The sequence below is a fragment of the Protopterus annectens genome, chromosome 5.part0 (genome assembly GCF_019279795.1).
Source record: "Protopterus annectens isolate FY-2018-M chromosome 5.part0, PAN1.0, whole genome shotgun sequence".
NCBI lineage: Eukaryota > Metazoa > Chordata > Ceratodontiformes > Protopteridae > Protopterus > Protopterus annectens.
Window position 1 is genome coordinate 1,529,634,927 of NC_056735.1, and position 22,993 is coordinate 1,529,657,919.

Below are 22,993 nucleotides of genomic sequence, written 5' to 3' on the forward strand. Positions count from 1 at the left end.
ATATATATATATATATATATATATATATATATATAGCTATATCTTTATATGGGTCTACGTTTCTTTATCGAAATTACATAATCTCGAAAAAGAAAAGTACGACCCTACTACCATGAAAGTGCACTTCAACGAAAGTGCACTTTCGTGAAAGCCAATTCACTGAATCAGCAAAATAAAAAAATTAAGATTTTAAACACAGTTTTGCAGTGAGGGGCAAGCCCCCTGCACCCCCACATGCCCGCTACTTTAATAGACTAACTCCGAGATCGCATTGTAGTGAGGATAAGGAAGTATGCTTTTCTCCACTATAGTGCAATCTCAGAGTTAGTATACTTAAGTAGCAGGGGTGTGTGGGGTGCAGTGGGGCTTGCCCCCCTGCAAATCTGTGTTTAATATCTTTATTTTTTTTATTTTGCCGATTCGGTGAATTGCCTTTCGTGAATGTGTAGTGTCATTAAAGTGCACTTTCGTGGAAGTGGGCTCGACCTACTGTTTGTCGAAACTGTGTTTTCAACAAACAGAAGTAGACCCCTTTATATATATATATATATATATATATATATATATATATATATATATATATATATATGAACTCCAAAGCCACAGTCACACATCAATGATGAAAGGCAGGGTTACTGGAGTAGAAGATGTTGAAAACTGGAAGAGGGACACTTAGTGACCTGAAAAGCGCATTTTTTACTTCTTACAATGATACAACCATGCATGTGCTGAGAGCTGTATATAGTGTCAACTAGACGTGCATTAGGAATAATTCCACTGAAATTTTATGTCATAATCACAGATGAAGCTACTGTCTTTCTTTACCATATTCCACCTGATTGCATGACTATGGAGTGCACTACTACCACAGAGTGCCTGTGTGTTGGAAACCTGGGTGACTAAAGTAAAGGGAAACATGTGAGAATGCCAATAGTATGGGGGCAGTTAATGCTTGCTAGCATGAATAGAACAGTTTTGGTGATGTTTTCTCTTATTGAGTATCAGCTGTGCACTTTAAATGTTGGTAGAAAGAGTAGCGTTATACAATTACTAATTTTTTCATAGGCTACTCACACACACACACACACACACACACACACACACTCATACATGTTTAGGCACAACAATAAGCAATTAGGAAGAAGATCAAGTTACCTGTTACATGCCTTATTGATATGCAAGGAGACTGGAGTACCCAACAAATCTGCATGCACAAGGAGGACTTCAAGGTCTCCAGAGAAGACTCTCCAACTGAGAATTAAACTGGAGAAGCAACAATGCTAATTGCTACATCACAATCAAAAACTTTAATGGCAGCAGACGCAGTTAACATCGTCTCCTGAAGCCCTTGCTTTTAGTTCTATATTTTGTTGTTGGTTTAACTGATCTGTCCGATACAAACCTATACTGAGTGGGTGTGATTTTCTTTTCAAAAATTGCAATAAATATATAAGTAATTCCTTAACTGCTGAGCATTTTCAGTGTCTGTCCCTAGAATACACTTTTCTTTTGCCTAGTTCAGCTCTTTGTATTTAAAAGTGTATCCCTTCAAAATGGTTTAATATTTATTCATGAAATTTCCATGAAATTGTATTGGTATAATTATCGACAAACAACAGTTTGACTGATCTTCTACCCTCAAAGACAAATGAGCAACTTCATCTTGAATAATGAAAGAAATGAAATGTTTAAATGTCATTTTTATGCCTCAGTATGCACAAAGAATGAAAAGGTGACTGATACTGAAACACATGCTCAGTTTATGGCTGAAATCACACCAGCGCTGTGTACTACTGGTATTGATGATTTCTGTTTATTTTACACATTTATTTTCAGCCAGTTGCTTTGTAATAGTTAAACTCTGTTGATCTACAAAGGCCATTCCGGCCTGAATGCCACCTTAACTTCAAATGACAATCTCTGTTAACTGCATTAATATATTCTTATGAAATTCTCATACAAAACACCTAGAAATTCCACTTTCATTTTGTTTTGGACAATCTAATATCATTTAGTAAATATAGGCAACAGAACTGCAAATATTTGCATACCTCTTAGAGCATGTAAAATATTCACATTCTACTATAACATGTACAAGAATTACATTAAATATTACTTCTTCCTTGAAAGGAGTATTATTGGGCTTTCTTTTCATAAGAAACCCAAGAATACGATGATTGATATGTATAATGGGTGGGCCAACTTAAAAAAAAACAAAGTATACATGTTTGGGTGAAATGAATGGTAACAAGTCATCCACATGACTATATAAGAATACTGGTGGCACCTAGCAAGAAAAGACTGTTTCTCTGCAACCATAAGAGTATTATAGCAAAGTTCTTATAATAATATATTATGACCTCAGATTAAAAATTCACTTAACTACTGGTCCTAGCTATCAAACTACATAGACAGCTGTATCTTCTTGTATCACAGTTTACTGCACTAGTCTAAACTTGTGGGGGAGGGGGTGCAATTCCAGTGACAAAAGACTTCTGTATTCAAGAGAAATAAATGCGATTTCTACTTCTGTTCAATATTGTGCCTTAAATACTTTGCAACCATGGCATGTTTTAACTGGGGAAATATTTTGGTGGAATACAGGATTTTTACTTCTGTTTTCTTGACAACTCAATAAATATGTATTTAATGCTATTACTATGCTTATCATACTAAGTAAATGTTCACTGCAGTACTTGTAATGAAAAGGGCATAATTCAACATGCCAGATAATAACAGTAAAAGCATATGAACTAATGTCACTATGGCCCATATTTGAAAGGAGATATCACTGTCCTCTTTGATATGTTATTATAACACTTTCAAGTAAGAAGCACAAAATGATTAGCCATAAAATACATACAACAATGCAGCTCTAATGTCCAAGCTTCCAGTGCAGCATAATCTTGAATTTGAACCCACAGCTGTAGTCAGTTGAAAGCATGGCACTGTAGCCATGGTATATTAAAAATGAACATTTTTTTTCTGGATAACTACAAAGTAGTTTTACCTCTAATGTACTGAAAACTTGATAAAAAAAATGTTTTAGGCCATGACTATATGTAGTGTACTACAAAGAAGTTCACTATCGTGCGCAAATAGAGTATAATGTGAAATGTCACACTGAGGCGGTAAACATACATGAACTAAAGACATTAAGGCCAGTTTTGAAAGTCTATGGGCAGGATTCACGACGGCTTGCACGGAGTCTAAGAGTAGTGTAAGACTCCATGCAGCCATCGCAATCCAGGAACAGCCTGAATGTGCATGTAAGAGAGCACCTAAAACGGCTCTTACACGGGCAGGGCGTGGATATGCTAATTACCTCACTTGCAGCCGAAAGGAAGGAAGCAGAAACCTGCCCGTGTAAGAGCCGTGTTATCTGCAGAAATGTACTCAGTTGATAACTGAGTACCGTTCTGCAAATAACACAATGGAGCCTAGTCAGGTCCAAATAAAGGTTGCAAATGTCCCAGGCAGCATGCCAATGGCCAAATATGTGGCCACTGGCAATGTCCCCTGATGCAAACATAAAATAAATTTTTTTTCGGCGATCGCTGATGTTTAAACGTAGCGCAGTGCCACGCAAAGGGGCTGCGCTATAAAAAAACAGAAAAATAAAAAAATATGCAAAGCATGAGTTTACAATGGAAGGGAATTGCAGGCTAAAACAACATGGCCACCGAGTAGGGGTTGCAAAGGGGGGAAGCAGAGTGTAAGACATGTAACTAAGCATTAGTAGGCAATTCTATGTAAATGAGTGGTAGGATAGTGAATCGCACTGTTACATAGGAAATGAGCACATTCCGTGCAGTGTAGGAGTAGGATAAGGGGGAGTAACAGAGTAGGAGATAGGTGACATCACAGGGGGAAATGTATGAAAGGAATGCAGCTCATTGGAGCACAGTGGCATGTGAAAGCTGTCAGTCACACATCATGGAAAGAGGAGTGTCAACAAGTAGGCATGGGAAAGCCAAGAAATGGAAGGTGTACACTATGGATAACACCAAATTTTCTTGCAGGGCGTGCATGCGCGCATGTGCGTGCTGGTAGGCACCAGTAAGCTAGAGTGCACGCGTGTAAGTGTGAGTGCGCGCGATTAAGGCAGAATATGCATGTAGGAGCCTGTTTAAACACCTGTAAGCTTCTTTGCACTGGTGTGCACACATATTAACCCGAATAAGCAGATTCTAGTCCGTCTAAGCATGTGTGCGTGCATGTTAGCCACTGTGAGCGTGTTTTCACTCGTATGCGTGTCGCTCCCACCTGAGGAAACAGAAGGGAAAAAGGAAGCATGGGAAATAGTAGGAAACTAGCAGGGATTACAGAGCTAGCAGGTGAAAAAAATCAGAAGAAGGCAATTACACAGGCAGAGCAGTAGCCCAGCCCAGCACTTAAAACTCTGCAAACAACAGTGCAGAATTTTTCTCTCAAGAGATACTGTAACAGAGGAGTAAGCTATTAGAAGTGAAAACTGAAAAAGCTTCACACAGACCAAAAATGCTAGGGGCTGCCATAGCTGTTATAAGGAGACATATGCAACTTGCTGAGGGTGGTGACTATGCAAATGCTGCCGGACAACCCACAGTGAGGAGATGGAGAAGAGTGTACAGGCCCAGGGTCACCTACCAGGGGTTACATGAGCTGGAGATAGTGGAGTGCTATAGAGTGGACAGAGACCTCCTGCAGCAAATTGTTGAGCTGTGCAGGCCACACCTCACACACAGAACCAACAGAGGGGAACCCATCCCAGTGGAAACCAAGATATGTGTTGGCCTAAGAATACTAGCAACAGGTACCTTCCAGAGACCAACTGGTGATATGATGGGGATATCACAGGCATCAGCATCCAGGGTACTGCACCAGTTCCTGGATGCCATGTCAGCACATGTCGGTGATCATGTATATTTCCCCAATTCCCGTGAGGTATTGGCCAGCAATATGCGTCTCTTCCAGCAAATAGTGGAATACCCTGAGGTAGTGGGTGCAATAGACTGCACGCATATGCATCAAAGCACCAGCCGGTGAGCGGGGTAGGGCCTACATTAACCGCAAGGGCTTCCCCTCCATCAACTGCCAGGTCGTGTGTGATGCCCAGGGCATAATAATGAATGTGTGTGCTGGCTGCTCTGGAAGCTACCATGATTCCCATATCTGGCATTTGACGCAGCTGTACCAGACATTTGCCAATGGGGACATCCCACATGGTCACTTAGTGGGGGATGCTGGCTATGCACTGGAGCCGTGGCTGATGACATCCATCAGAAATGCACACACACCTGAACAAGAACGCCATAATGAGGCACACGCACAAACACGAAATGTAATTGAGCATGTGTTTGGGCTGCTCAAGTCACGGTTCCAGTGCCTGGACACATCTGGTGGAGCCTTGCAGTACTCACCAACTTCATGTACCCAAATTGTCATGGTATGTGCTATGCTACATAATATGATTCTGCGAAAACAGCTGCAGCAGGACCAGCATAGGGCTGGGCCAAACAGCCCCCCAGCATTGCCAAGCCAATCACAGGCAGAGCATGACTCGGAGGAGGAACAAACTGAGCCTGCTCCAGTAGGCAGAAGGAGGCGTGCCAAGTATGCTTGGCCTTGGCAAAGCGGCAACGCATAGCACATATACTGGCTCAGTAGGAACCCTGGAAATTATACCTCTCTCTGACTCACACATATAGTAAAAGGGATGCCTAAGTTGATACAACCTGCTATCAAACATGTACAGGGAGTGTAGTATGTGCATCCAACATAGACAGCCCTGCAGCACCACCTGAGGCATGATTGCCATGTGTTAAGCAATGTAACACCATGTAGTATATGCAAACTTGATGACTCTGACTAACATCCTACCCTCACCAAGCTTGATGCCACAATATGAAGACGAGATGATCAATTACAATAATTGGCTTAAGTATTGCTGTTAGTCAAAGGGGATCCAATGCGTGCCAGCCTGGGATGACATGCTGAGCAAGACATGATGCTCCACCTGCTAGGGATGGCGTGCACCTATCAGTCCTAGCCTTTAGGATACTGGCAAAGGCTGTTGTCACCCCCACTGTGCCTTGAATAGGTAAGGCTCAAAACACAAACTCACCTCCATAGGTATCACAAGGGATAAGAACCTAGATGTAATGCTACCCAATGCTAGATGTCTAAACTGCAAGATGCATGCAGTCTAAACTCCCCTCAGCATGGAGAATGCTGACATCTGTCCTGTAACAGAAAACTGGGTTAAGGCTCACAAGAGCACCCTAACACTACCAGGTTACACCTCATACCATGCTTTACAGCCCCAAAACATGGAACAAACTACAAAAGGAGGGTGACTAGCAATAATTGTCAAGGATAACCACACCCCCATGTTGGTACCACAACAAGAAGCAGCATGGACTATCCATGGTCAAGTAACAGTGGCTAAGACTGCCTGCCAGTTTGTAGCCTGCTACAGACTACCCTCCTAATGCCAGGAACTGCACTTGGCCTACGTTGGAACACATGGAAATATCAAGCTCTCCAAACAACATTATATTGGGTGACTGAAAATACTCAAACATAGACTGGGAGCATTATTCCAGCTCCAACACCCTAGGCCAAAGGTTCCTAGAATCCATAAACCAAAATGCTCAGGAACAACGTACCACTCCCACAAGAGGGGTAAGCATACTGGATGTGATAATCAGCAACATGGGTACTGGATGGCAAGATGAGAAGTGTATCCCTCACTGGTAAGATCAGACCATAGAGTAATCACACTGGATATTCACATCCTGACCACAGTCCCTGGCCAGAAAACCACAGTGAAAAACATGTTAAAGGAAATGTTGCACTCCTCCAAACTGTTGTGGAATCCATTACAGGCCCTGTGCCTGTGGAAAATATGGGCCACACCTCAGAACCCTTTATAAATGCATTCTATGAACACTGTCAGGAATGCATGGATTATGCAATCCCAAATAAAACCAAGGCCCAATACCATACATGCAGGCATCTGGCATGGTGGACCCCAGCCATTACCAAACCATGCAAGAGAATGAGGAAGCTACTACATGATAGAGCAAACCCAAAAAGGGAAGTAATCTCTGATCAGTATTATGGCAATAAAATATGGCCACTCATAAAATCCACTAAGGCCAGCTACAACAAGTTGAATCTGTGAATCTTGGGCAATGTTACACCTGCCCCATGTACACAGACAACCCCCTCCTCCCCCCAGGAAATACAAATATATGTGAGAGATACAACCATTTCTCCAAACTGGAGGCTGAGCTCTCTCAACTCAGTACTGTCTAAACTAGTCAGGAGGAGAAGGTAACCACACACACCACAAACCCAGTCTCACATAGACCTATCACAACAGCAAACCAAAGACATAAACACACAAAAACATTCCCAGAGGCTCTAATTAAAAACCACCAAATCAACAGAGGCCTCCAAAGCAGACACCCAAGCAACCACTACCCCCAAACATAGCACATGCAACACATAGTACACAAAGTCGGTGTGCCAAACAGTCACAGCCCGTAAGGACAAACAACATGCCTGATACACTTGTAATAGGTGACTCCATAGTCAGACACACTGATGTCCCGCTCACCAGACTGAACAAGGAAAAGGGTACAGTAAGCTGCCTGTAGGCTGCTACAATCTGCTACATAACACAAGCACGCAGGTCACTCCAAAGCAAGTACAAATATGACTCAGTCATTGTCCATGCTGGTGTGAATGACCTGAGACGTACCTCCCTGGACTACATGAAAAGAGACATAGAGGAGCTCTCCGATTATGTAGGCCAGGCCGGTATGACTCTGACCCTGAGCAGCATCCTACCCCCATCAAGAATGATGCCACAGTACAAACACAGAATGATCAGCTTTAACAATTGGCTCAATTACTGATGTCATTCCAAGGGGATCCAATGTGTGTCTGCTTGGGATGTCATGCTTGACAAGCCACGCTGCTTTGCCAGGGATGGCTTGCACCTGTCACCCCTGGGCATCCGGATATTGGCTAAGGCTCTTGCCACCTCCATAGTGCCTTTTGGGTAATGCTGCTCAATGCCAGAAGTCTAAACCTCAAGATGCACGCTCTCGAGGCCCTCCTCAGTATGGAGAACATTGATGTCTGTGCAGTGATGGAAACCTGCATCAAGGATCCTGAGAGCACCCCAGCACTACCAGGTTATACCTCATATCATGTTTTTCGGCCCCAAAACCTGGACCAAACCACAAAAGGAGGGAGAGTATCCATATCGAGCAAAGATACCCACACGTCCAGGTTACTGATGATGCACAAAGCATCAGAGACCATCCATGTGCAACTAACCATAGGCAAAACTGCTGTACAGTTTATAGCATGCTACAGACCACCCTCTCAAACCCAGGAACACCACTCAGCCTTCCCAAAGACACTGGAGAGTATGAATGTCTCTCCAAATACAAACAAGGTACTCACAAATCACCACATAGGTGGTAATCCATTACGTATGGAAGAAGTAATCAGGGACCTAGGGACACAAGTGGACAGTAACCCCACATGTCACACTCACATTGCCAACGTGGCTAGGAAGACCATCTATATTGGCCACCTTATCATGAAAGGATTCACATCTACATCAAGAGAGGTCATTGTGCCCCTATACTCTTCTCTTATCAGGCCCATTATTGAGTACAATGCCCCATTTGGGATGTACCTTACCCGACACCTGCAGCAGTTAGAAAGACCTCAAAAGTACCTCACCAAGAGGATAAAGGGTCTCAAACATTTGTCATATGCTGCCTGGCTGACAACACCCCAGCTGTATGCAGTCACATACTGCATACTCAGAGGCGATGTATGCCCGATGTACAAGGCCATGTCCAATACAGAATTGATGGACATGCTCCAACTCAGAATATCCAAATCCATCAGAGCCGCGAGAGCGAGAGATGTCAACCTCAACACATAAATAAATAGGATGTGCTGGAGGGACAGATTCATAACCCAGAGGCTCCCTGCACGCTGGAACAGAATCCCACTCCATGTTAGGCAGAGCCCCTCACTGACTCTCTTCAACAGGAATCATGCCAAGTGGATGGGAGATCGTAGATTTACACTGGGGGTCTTCACTGTGTCACGTCTAGACAGAGGCGCAGTAAAGTAAACCCTAAATGGGCATAATATTCACATAGCAAGGGGTGGCGAAAGACACACACACTCTGGCTAGGCTTATAAATGCCCTAGGGCACATAGCCTAGTATGAACCTATGAACCTATGAAGATACAAATTGTACAGGACACTAAGGATAAACACAAGGCTTTCTTAACTGATGGTAGGAACCTTGTTGGGAATTCACAGATATGCTCTGAATTACCAAATATTACAAACAATACACCAAACCCACACACATTGCCAACATCTAACCTGACAGGTTCAGTGCAAACTCCCCCCCCCCCCAAAATGGCAAATATCTATCCCAGCAGAATGATGGCCCCCTGACATTGCAGATGCTGATGTAACAGCCAGCATCTTCAAAGCAAAACACACAGCATCAATGGTATGAGATGGTGTCCTGGGCTGTGTCCAGCATGAACTCCAAGAAGAATGGAATGCCAAATAACCCTACTGCTCAATTTCAGCCTTACCACAGGATATGTACCCAAAGAGCAGTGTACAGCAACAGTGGTCCCTCTCCACAAAGGTGGTGCCCGAATGGATACTGCAAACTATCACCCCAGAATCCTGACAAGCTTGGTCTGCAAAGCTATGGAAAGGATCATCATGGACCTCAGAAATAAAGATATTGGGGACCTACAGACACTGGACCCTACCAAGTGTGGCTTTCTTAAGGGCAGATCCTGCCCCTTAAACATGTTTGACTCATTTGAAACAGTCATCAAGGCCATTGATGAGGGGAATGTGATCCACACAGCCTATCTGGACCTTGCAAAAGCCTTCCATACAATACCCCACGTGTTCATTATAGATAAGCTCACCAGCTTAAATATAAACCCCTATGTCAGTAGATGGGTTGCAAACCAGCCCAAGGACAGAACTGACATGGTCAGAAATGCTGCAGCCATGTCAGACTACAAACCAGCTACAACTGGCATCCCACCAAGCTCGGTCCTGGGACCTCCCTTGTTTGGTATATATTTCCCATAGGTACAGGCCTACATGGAACGACTGTGTCTGAACAAGTTTGCAGAGGACTACAAACTGGGCACCATACCTGACCCTCCAGCTGACACAAGCATCCTACAAAAGGGCCACATAGAAACAGACAACTGGTGCCAGAGCCATGTCATCAAGCTAATTGCAGAAAAGTGTATAGTCATCCCCTGTGGATAAACAGTAAGTGCCCACCAATTACCACATAGGTGTTAACCCATTAAGTACTTTAGAAGTAATAAGAGACCTGGGGACACAAGTTGATAGATATCTTGCATTTGACAACCATGTGGCTGTAGTGATTACAGAAACATACCATATATCCACCTAATCATGAAGGTAGTCACATCTAGATCAGGGGAGGTCAGCGTGCCTCTTCATTCATCCTTCATCAGCCTCACAATTGAGTACAATGGCCCCTGTGGGCTGTACCTCAGCAGATGCCTCCAGCAACTTGAAAGACCCCAAAAGTACCTCACCAGGAGGATCAAAGAGCTCGAACAGATGCCATGTGTTGCCTGATGAAACAAACTGCAGCTCCACACAGTGCCATACTGCCTGCCCAGGGGCAATCTGTGCCTGAAGTATAAAGCCATGTCCAAGCTGGAATCAATGAACATGCTGCACCTTGTACAATCTGAATGCCAGTGAGCTATGCACATGAGAGACCTGAACCCCAGCACTGACATACATAGGACATGCTGTAGTAATTGATCCATAACCCAGAAGCTCCCTCCACTCTTGAGTAAACTCCCAGTACAGGTTAGCCAGCGATTCCCTCATTGACTCTCCTCAACAGGAATCTTGATGAGTGGATGGGAGATGGTAGGTTTACCCTGGGTATCACTGTTATGTCACAGGTAGACAGAGGCACAGTATACTAACCTTGAAATATGTCATCTGAAAATCCAGTTACAATGTGTGTTGAAGGACAAACACACTCTCTGACTAGCAGTAGAAATGGCCTAGGGCACATCGCTAGTTGTGGAATACACTACCAATGTTGGACAAGCCTGGTTTAAGTAGTCCATATCCGAACAAAATGCAACATGGTCATATGTGCACAACTGGCCCTTAACCAGTCTGGTGTGCTCCCTATGAATATTTAAAGCAGTGATAGGACTGAAACCCAGGATACTGTCCACCACAGTGAAAGTACTGAACCAGTACACTATACGATATTACAGTGTTTGGTCAGTATGAAAGGATGTTGACAACTGTATGCAAATTATCCCATGGAAACCCTGCAGGGACAGTATAATCCCTGTTGGGTTCAGACACAAAGCAGTTTGGCAGTAAGTACACAACATGACTCCCAACACACAACTATAAATGTGAAATATTGTTGAAGTTCACACACAACCACAAATGTGGTGGACTGCAGATTTCAACATATGGAAAGCTCACACTGGGCATGCTTGCACACTTTGATAAATGAGACATATGTCAGACAACAAGCCATGGAAAGCCTGAACTGGGCATGCTCACACACTTAGGCCATGTCTCAGTTTAGCAGTTGGCCACACATATCTGGCATTTGTATGTGTTAATCCAGGAACCAACCACAATACAGCAATCTGCCCAGTGCACACAGTTAAATGACTACAGAGACATAAGTTAAACAGTGGATCCCTCTCATATTCAAACATCTTCCACAGATACACATGTTGTTCATAGAAACAGGGAAAGCTATGGCAATAAAGACCTGCAAACAGTTTATCAGCAACAAATATTGTGCATCTGAAAATTAAACATATGGGTGTAGAGGTCAATATTAGGCTGTTTGCCCTAGGGAAGACAAGCTTAGCCAGAGTGTGCTTGGCATCTGCCTCCACAGTACAGTAGGCTACTGTGCCTCTGTAAAGTAGGTCACAGAAGGCACCATTTGAGGCTAGTGTGCTGTGCCTCTGTCAAGCAAGGACACAGTGGAGATCCCAGGGGTTGAATTTGCAATGTCACATCCATGTGGCTGGTGTTTGCTGGAAGACAGTTGTCAAGGACTTATAACAGTAATTGGGCGTCAATTACAGACTGAGGGGAGCCTTATCTGCAGTGTCCAGACTATTTCACTGTCAACACTTTGACGTGATGAGTTTGAGGGATTGAAGTGTCGTGCCAATACTGTTCAGAGGCATCCTCCCTCTGTGGGATATTGCTCTGTAATGTATTAGCTCCCTCCTTCTGTTGTACAGCTTATATATGTCTGGTGTACACCAGACAGGTCTCCTGTTGTGGAGGAGTCATGGGTTTATTTGGGATAGCATGATCAATGCAAACCTTCCAGATGCTCATATAATGCTATTGTCAAGGATTATGCAGAGTGGCCTGTATAATCCCCCAGCATGGGTCCTTTGAAGTCTTCCACCCCAGTCTTCACAAGTGCAAAGTCTGCTTTTGATAAATACTTTGTTTGCAGTGACCTCCTTGCCTGGGGGTGGGGATGGGATATGGATGTCCAGGGAAAGTTGGGTATGGTCAGATATTAACAATGGTGGCCTACCTCTAGTGTGGAACATACAGTTCCCATGTTGCAGATGGTGAGGTCCAATATGTATTCCCCCTTGTGGCTGTGGTGAGTGGTCCTGCCATAGCACATAGATTCACAAATTGTAGTGGCTGTAGGGAGATGTTGTTGAGGCCTGAGTAGTTCCCTCACACAATATACCTGTACCTGATGTTAACCACTGTAATGGTGTATGTGAACACCTTCATAGCCTAGACTGTTCCCAGGGAAGCAAAGTGTGTGTCCTGGATATGGGAGTGGTGGTCTGAACTGGTTGTGTTGTGTGTTACAGGTCCTGTGGTCGCGAAGCATGATATAAAACATAACCTGGCAATGCTGATGTGCATATCTGACCCTGAAGTAGGCGGCTGTTAATGCATATATATGCTATCCCCCTAACTGACAGATAGTAATAGATGTACATACTTCTATATAAATAATGATGTCAGCACCCTATAAATACTGCAGGAGAAAGACAGATGCCCAGTAATTTGAATAGCATGCTCCGCTAATGTGTCTCTCTCAAGTGTCATAATATAGTTAGGTAGGGGTTTGAATCCTGCAAATGCTGAGTGTGTGTTTGGGTGAGGGGGGTTAGTGTGTGTACAAGTCTGTGTGACAGAAATGTCCCTTTTGGCAACTAGAAGAACTCACTACATGATGCACATTCCTCTTTCTAAACACTGATGATGTCAGCACCCTATAAGTACAGCAGGAGAAAGGAACCTCCCAGTAATGCGAATAGCATTCTCTGCTAATGTGTCTCTCTCAAGTGTCATAACATAATTTAGTAGGGGTTTGAATTCTGCAAATGCTCAGTGTGTGTTTGGGTGAGGGGGGTTAGTGTGTGTGAAAGAAATGTCCCTTTTGGCAACTAGAAGAACACACTACATGATGCACATTCCTCTTTCTAAACACTGATGATGTCAGCACCCTATAAGTATAGCAGGAGAAGGGCAACCTCCTAATAATGTGAATAGAGCGCTCTGCTAATGCGTCTCTCTCATGTGTCATAACATAGTTAGGTAGAGGTTTGAATCCTGCAAATGCTCAGCGTTTGGGTGAAGGGGGTTAGTGTGTGTGAAAGAAATGTCACTTTTGGCAACTAGAAGACCACACTACACACATTCCTCTTTCTAAACACTGATGATGTCAGCACCCTATAAGTACAGCAGGAGAAGGGAAACCTCCCAGTAATGTGAATAGCGCGCTCCGCTAATGCGTCTCTCTCAAGTGTCATAACATAGTTAGGTAGGGGTTTGAACCTTACAAATGCCATGTGTTTTTGTCACACAGTTTGTCCATGTGTGTGGGTTGTTGCTCTTAATATTGTATGACATAGATCATATCAGTAATGTCAATGCACACATGAGGTATGTGTGTGCCACATAGACATATGTACCTGTGACCTTAAATAGTTCCCATGTGTGAAGCCTGCCTCATGTGAATACATGTAATTTGCATTACACAACTTTATGACTGTGGTTTTCTGTGCAGGGCCTGCATTTGGTATGTGAATATACAGTGAGAGTAGTCTATGGTGTCATCTTACCAGCGAGGGATACACTTCTGGTCTGGAGCATATAGTCCACATGTTGGTGATGAACAGGTGCAGCATGTTTTCCCCTCTTGTGGGAGTGGTAACAAGTTGTTCCATAGCAATTGAGTGTATGGATTCTAGGAACCTTACACCTAGGGTGTTGGAGATACAGTAATGCTCCCAGTCTATGTGTGGGTAAATGAAGCTGCCCAATATATTGTTGTTTGGAGACACCTGCAGATATTCATGTATTCTTAAGTAGGCCAAGTGGGTTACCTGGGTTTGGAGGGTGGTGTGTGCCAGGCTATGAACTGGAAGGCAGTCTTACCCACTGTTAGTTGCACATGGATAGTCTCTGATGCTTCGTGCTGTGCCACCAACCTGGAGGTGTGTGTATCTTTGATGAATATTGATAGTCCCCCTCCTGCTCTGTTTCGGTGCAAGTTTTGGGGCCGACAAGCATGGTATGAGGTATAACCTGCCAGTGCTGGGGTGCTTTTGGGAGCCTTGAACCAGGGTTCTGTTACTGCACAGATATTGATGTTCTCCATGCTAAGGACTTGAGGTTTACACTGCTGGAGTTGAGTAGAATTACTATTAGTTTCCTATCCCTTGTGATACCTATGGAGGTGGTCTTGTCTTTTGAGCCTTGCCTAAAAAAGGCACTATGGGGGTAGCAAGAGCCTTTGCCAATATCCGAAAGCCCATGGGTGACAGGTGCACGCCGTCCCTAGCAAAGCATCGTGGCTTGTCGAGCATGTCATCCCAGGCTGACAGGCATTGGATCCCCTTTGAATGACACTGAAACATAAGCCATAACAGAGAGATATTCATATACATACATATCTGTAGACATTCATGTCTGTCTGTATATGTGTATGTATCTAAATATATCTATATATGTATGTGTCTATTACATAATATATGTATATACATATTCTGTCTATCTATCTATATATGTTCATAGGTTCATAGGTTCATAGGTAGGTACTAGGCTATCGGCCCTAGGGCCCATACAAGCCTAGCCAATAAATGTACCCTGGCTTTTGCCACCCAAGAAAAGTATTTTCCTATGCCCCTGTCGAGCAGAGCCACAGAAGTGATACCCAGGGTGAAGTTCCCATTTCCCATCCAATCATCAAGATTTTTCTTGAAGAGTGCTAATGAGGAGCTCTGTTTGACATAGATAGGTAGTCTGTTCCAAAGTATGGGAAGTCTCTGGGACAGGAATCTATCCCTCCAGCATGTTCTGTTTATTGTGGTGACAAGGTTAAGGTCCCTAGAGCGTGTAGCTCAGAGGGATTGGGATTTCTTTAAGTGGAGCATGTCCAACAGCTCTGGGTTTGACATAGCTTTGTATGTTAGGCATAGATCACCCCTGAGTAGGCGATATGCGATGGAGTCAAGCTGTAGTTTTTTGAGACAGTCTGCATAGGGCATCTGTTTGAAGCCAGTAATCCTCTTTGTGAGGTATTTCTGTGGTCTTTCCAGTTGTTGTAGATGTCTTGTGAGGTAAATACCAAAAGGGGCATTGTACTCTATAATGGGTCTAATAAGTGATTAGTAGAGGGGGAACAATGACCTCCTTTTTCTGGATGAGAATCCTTTTGTGATGAGATGAGCCACATAGAAGGATTTCCCGACCACTGTGGCGATGTGATTTTCAAAGGAGAGACTACTGTTCACCTGTGTCCCAAGGTCTCATCACATTTTCGGCATTAAGTAGACTACCAGCTATGTGGTAGTTCATGGGTACAGAGTTTTTACCAAAGAGGATGACAATACACTCTTTGACATTGAGCTTCAGGCCATGGCTTTGACACCAGGTATCTGTCTCAGTAAGGCCCTTTTGTAGTTTTTCCACATCGTTAGGAGTTGAGATTATGGCTCCTAGTTTGCAGTCATCTGCAAACTTTGTTAGCCAAAGACCTTCTGTGTTGAACATTGTACTTTGGAAGGGTGCCAGTTCATTCTGTAGTTCGTGTAGAATGCAGCCTGGGGATATTATCAGGTCCCATGGATGCTGTGTTCTTGGCTTTGGAAAGTGTGTTTTTTACCTGTGCAGCCATGATTATAGGAACTTTGCATTCTTCCAGTATAGAGATGGGCCCGCTAGGGGGTGAGAGGGGGGTAAAGTTAGCACTGAACCTATCTGCTAGGATGTTGGCAATATCACTTGGTTCTGTATATTTAGTGCCATTATGCTGTAACTCAGAGCAGATCTGAGTGTTCCCATTTAGATTCATGACATAGCTATAGAATGCTTTGTGGTTGTCTTTAGAGTCAGTGGCAATTTTGTTTTCGTAACTAGCTTTGCAGGATTTTATGAGGGATCTCAGCTTCTTACCAAGGTTGACCAGGGAGTTCCTCCAGTCATGGGATTTTACTTATATTTGCAACAGTTTCTTTCTTCTGTTGTAGAGTTTGTTTATGGCAGAGGACCACCAGACTGGCTTCCTTTGTCTGGAGGATAACATCTTGGTTCTATTAGGGATAGCATGATCCATACACTCGTGTAAGTGCTTATAAAGTGCATTTGTGTAGGATTCAGCAGTCATACCACTATTGTCCGTCTGCATGGGTGTCATGAAGTTTGCCACTTCTGTCTTAAGAAGTGTGAAGTCGGCTTTTGAGAAGTTTGTTACGATGGTTTCCCTAATTGGGACTGGGATGTGGATGTCTAGGCTGATTAGCTTGTGGTCGGATCTGACCAACAAGGAATTGACCTCTGGTGTGGAACACCAATTTCCCATGTTGGTGATGACCAAGTCTAGGATATTGCTGCCCCTGGTGGGGGTGTGAATAAGTTGATCCAAGGCGTTGGTATTTATGAATTCTAGAAAACGTTGAGCAAAAGAGTTGGTACATGAGTAGTTTTCCCAGTTAATGGTGGGGTAGTTGAAATTGCCCATTATTAGGGTGTTGGGTTGTACCCTAATACTTTCCAGTGTATAATGAAATGAGGAGTGTGAATCCTGGGACATGGTGGGGGGTCTGTAGCAAGCTACTATTTGGATTGCGGTCTTGCCCAGAGTTAGTTGCACTTGGATAATCTCGGATGCATTATGCTGTGCAATTAGCCTGGAGGGGTGGATATCCTTAATGAATATGGACACGCCTTCGCCTTTAGTGCTTCTTTCTGGTTTAGGTGGCCAAAAGGTGTGGTATGAATTGAAGCCTGGTAATGCAGGGGTGCTCTCTGGAGCTTTGAGCCAGGTCTCTGTCACTGCACAGATGTCACAGATGTCACCGGTTACAGTGGTGAATTTGTCATTTGAACCTTGCCTGAAAAAGGCACTATAGGGGTGGCAAGAGTCTTAGCCAGTATCCGGAATCCTAAGGGCGACAGGTGCATGCCATCTCTGGCAAAGCATCGTGGACTGTTGATCATGTCATCCCAGGCAGACAAATACTGGATCCCCTTAGAATGACACCAGAAGCTTAGCCAATTGTTGAAGTCAATCATTTTTTCCTTGTACTGTGGTATCATTCTAGGTCTATCTATTTCTACATCCCTCTCTATCTATGTATACATATATGTATATTATATATAGATACTTATATAAATATACATACATATACATATAAGATATATATATATATATATATATATATATATATATATATATATATATATATATATATATACCTTTTTATTTACACATACGAATGCACACGGTAACATACTGCTAAACATCCATTATTGTACAACCTACATTGTACGTTGCACTACAACCTACATTGATATGTGCACATAGCATCCTTCACATACATATGTATGTCCAGCCTTCACTAACAGTTACAGTATGTCCCCTGCCCTATGCACATCTTCATATATTTAGATACAGACTGCTAACACATATGGAGGGTTCACAGTATGTAGACTATTACATTATTAGTTTACATTACCTTTGTTTGTCACTGCTGTTTGTGATGGCTTGCTGCTGGTTAGCTTGCTGTTTTGTATTGTTTTATTTTCGGTGGCTGTCTCTGTGTCTCTTTTTCGGTTTTTCTGTTTTTTTTTTCTCTCTCTCTCTCTCTCTCTGTCTCTCCCTCCAGTTTTTGCAATGAAAGTATTGCATGTGTGGACTGGGAGTACAGGCTGCTTTTGTAGGTATATGCACATGTGCATGTGATGGCCTCTGCACCAATTGCTAGCCAGCATTTACTAATTGCATGCAGCCTGCTGTGTGGTAATTGCAGTTCTCACTGTGATTTCAGGACAGTGCTATAAAATGTTAGGTTAGGTAGGCATAGCTCTTTCAGATTTTCAAGGTGGGGACCATGCTGGTATGCTGTGGACACTGTTGTGTGAGTGTAAATGTTGGTATGTCTCTCATATTTCAGGCTGTGTTGTAGGCACTGACATGCATGTTGTACTGACACCTGACTATTGCTTCCTCCAGTTTATTCTTCTCAGTGTGTATGTTAACTGACACCTAATAATACTAATACTGCTTAAATGGGAGTATGTGCTTTCCTGTGGGACTTGTGGAGTAACTGGTATACAGCAGTGGCTCTTGCAATTTGGTGCTATGGCTTCACTATTTGGCCTTTACATTCACTCCTTGAATGCCTGCTAGGTGTCTTTACTGGAATGTGTTGCTATGGCTTTCCTATTTTCCATTCACTCCTTGTAATGCTTGCTATATTTCTTTCAGCAGCAATTCCTTATATGTTTGTTGTGGTTTGGTGGTACTGCATGCAGTCTGGTCTGGCCAAGGTGTGGGGCTTGACACCTACAAGGGTATTTTATTTTGCTGCTGAGCAGTAGTGGCGCCTTGTACTTTGTACTAACAGTTATGGATAGCAGGCACATGCAGTGCTTGTTAACTGCTATACTGTCCTTATTTTATTAGTTGGATACCTCCTTTGATATTTGTGGGTTGTACACCTACATGTGGGTGTGCTTGTGGAAGCTATTCTACAGCTATTCACAGAGTGTGTGACAGCAGACAGAATGATATGCCTGTGAGTTTGTGACAGTTGCAGGCCTCAGATACTCTCAGGTGTATCTTTTATCAGCCTCAGGGAATGGTTCATATCAGTGGGATACACCCGTGATATATTTCAGATATTCTGCAGTTGTGACTGTGGGGTATTTTGAGCATATGTATTACTACACCATTTCTGACATGCAAGTAGTGCATACTTTCAGTAGTTGACAGTTACCATTACATGGGATAAAACACCTTTCTGCCTACTGTTAGTACATTTCACAGGGAGTCAGTGGGGCACAGTTAACATTTGTTTTCAAATCAGGGACTTCCCTGTAAATCAGTCACAGTTGCGAGGTCTGGCCTCTTACCTGTTCAAATATGGCAGTGTTTATCCTGCTCTAATAGTGTGTGTGGTTTGCAAGATGCTACTGTCACATTATTACCTACTAGCTACCGACTAGCATGGCTGCTTCTCTTATCACACTAATGTTATACAAATCCACAAGAATTGCCAGTAAAGATACAAGAAAAGCTTTGTGTAATAGCCTTCCTATATTCCCTTTATATTCAGTCCTACTATTTCATGATATATTGCTTTCAGCACAAAACTCTTGTATATCAGTCATGGCTTAGTGGTAAGTCATGCAGACTAGTGTTTCCAAGGTCCTGGGTTCGAGACTGACAGAGGAATTTTATTTTGCTGCTGAGCAGACTACAGGCCTTGTCATTCAGAGTGACTAAGGCACTTTTAAGCAGTTGTAAGCGGGTTAGCGCTGGTTTGAGCTGAGCTCACGCATGCACACTGTCGCTTAGCTTCGCGCACACACGCTTAGCTAAGCGCATGCAAGCGCACACCCGCTTACAACTGCTTAAAAGTGCTTACTGTCGGGCACACCCGCGCTAATTTCTTTGAAAGAAAAGAAAATGGGGAGATAGGAAAGTGGTGGAAAAGGGGGCACAAAGAGGGTAGGACAGTAGGAAAACAAGCTCGGGATTTGCAGGAAGGATGTAGGAAAGGCCCATAGCTGCCCATTTCTTTATCAGCAACAGCTGTGCATATGTCTGTAATTTGGTGTGAAATTTGAAACCTTCCACCCCTGAGAGAGGGGTGAGGACAACAAAATATGTTGTACAGCCAATTGTAATTACCAGTTCACATGTCCAGCAGACATGTCTGCAAAATGGGCAGCTATGTATGGGGCGTAATGTTTTTGCGGGAACAGAGTGCCCTTTTTTTATTTTTTTTTCAGGTGTGAGTGGAATGTGAGGTACAGGAAGTAGGTATATTTGGGGAGGTAGGTAGGGGAGGTTAACAGACAAGACAAACAAGATGTATACAGGGGCGGAGTATGAAACATGTGGGTGGGAAACACAATTGACGGGGACAGATGTTTGGATATCGCAAGCCCATGAGCCCACAGATGGCAACAGTGGAACTGAAATCCCCACCCATGGGCAGTTGCCACTGTGCCTTCACAGCCCAGGACAGGGGTGTGCTGGGGGCTGTGTAGGATGGGCAGCAGAGACACCCGTGAGTTGTGCCACCTGAGCCTCAAGCTGGCGTAGGGGTTCAAGCACAGAATGCCTGATCTCGCTACGCACCACAGACCAGACACTTTGGAGGGTGAGTGGACGGTCTCCTCCGGCCACGCTTGCAGAGGTGGGACAAGCTCCATCCCCTGCAGCGCTTCCACCTGAAGGTGGCACAGGGCCACCGGAGGAGGTTCCGGCCTGGGCACTAGTGCCAGGTGCACTCGCCAGCTGAGGTGGGAGAGGTGGGTCCACTGGAACCCGCCTTCCCTGTTGTCCTATGTTTAGAAATATTTTATGACATTTTGGGTTAATAACAAACAATACCATTCAAAATTAGTTGTAACAGCATGCGTCAGTATTCCCATTAACCAAACACCCATGAATTCCAAACATTGAACAGCAAGCATAACACATGCATATTTTGAACAACAGTACACAATCCAACAGCATGCAGGTTTGATTGATGGCAACAGGCCATCAGGTTTGGATATGTGAACAGGGCACATGCAGCAACGTACGTGCAAATATGTTTGAACCAACAGGACAAATGTTCATAGGAATTAATTGCGAATACACATACCCAGTTTGTTGTGGAATGGCATTATTTGTGAATATAGGGTAGGGTGAAGAAATATTTCATTAACAACTTCAACTACCTATACATATGCTGTACATCTCTAGTAGCTGCAGATATATATAACTACAGGTCTTAGTACAGTTTCCTATATGTAACCTTAGGAATGTTGGTGATGGGACTGTTACTGCTACATTAATATACATTGCATTTTTATTCATACACGTTCATATCTGGCTAAGTTCAGGTACAGCATCCTGCTACATTTCATTTATATGGCTCTAGACAACTGTGGATCTTCATTATTTCATACAACCATACTATCTCCATATTGCAAGGGTACAGCAACATATCCAAATTGTGGGACAGACACATTCCAGCTTCAGTACTTTATTTCAAACATTTCACTTTTTGGTTGTGGCTGTCTCATTCATTTCATTATGTCCTGACTGCAGTATACTTTATTCAGAAGTTATAACAGCTTTCTTGGTCGATTCATACCTCTTTCTCACACTCTCACTTGTTTTATTTTTACAATTCAAGATGGTACTTTATTCTAGGCGTTATTAACATGTCATACTTGCTTACAACAATCCTTTCCAACAGACTCACTTGTTTCATATGGCAGATTTTCAAAGGGGATGTATTTGACACATGTCTATTGTCTTTAGCTTTTTTACCACTGATTTTCAGGCTGCAGCAGGTTATCTGATATTACAATTCAGGTGGGAAATCACTATTTCAGACTTGTTTAATTTTTATTTCTGGATTACAGGCTGCATCACTTATCTAATCATACAGTACTAGCAGAATCTTTCTTCTAGTGTTATTTGAACTTTATTAATATGTAACTACACTGACCTCTTTTACAAGCTGTCTCACTTATATTGTATAACAATTACAGAAAAATAATTACTAACCTGCCGGGTGGCGCAACCGCTCCAGCCTATCACCATAGGCTCGCTGATTCGCAGAACGCACACCTGCAGCTGTAATATAAATGAAGTAATATTGGAACATACATCTCCATAATATCAGCTAGGATAATTCCTTACATACAAAATTACATGAATACTTACTCAGTAGTGGGGCATTGGGCATTTGCCGGGCCTCCTGGATCCACCGGTTCAGTTGGTCCTGCTTTCGTCTCTTCAGGTCCGCATGGTGGTGATGGACCTGTTCACCAGTCCTTGGTATGCCTGTGGCACTGGTGAGATCATGTGCCAACTGGTTCCACGCCTCTGCCTTATACGCACCCCACAGAACCTGGCCCTGCATGAGTTGAGGCTCATGATTGTGGACTAGGAGCCAAACTATGTATTTGGACTCCTCAACACCCCACCTCTGTGCTCGGAAGCGACTACCCTCTCCTACACCTGCCATCCTGACTGCAAATAGGTTCCACAATCAGTTATGCTGTGTATTCCCGCCTATGGGGCTTATATATGCCATTTGTCCCGCACTTATCTGTGATTGGCCATTTTGGAACTGTATCAGCTTCACAAAACCTGCTTTGTCATGCTTCTATTTCCATTCATTCCTATATATATATATATATGCTAATACTGCATTTTTCTGTACAGCTGTCATAGCTTAGTGGTTCAGTACTTTGTCTATGATGCACAGTATCCTGGGTTCGAGCCTGGGCATTGCTTTTTTTTTTATTTTACTACTGTCTAAACAGGCTAGGAGGTGTGTCTGTTTAAAGGTGGCTTTCATACAGGTTGCTCAACGTTGCCTGCCG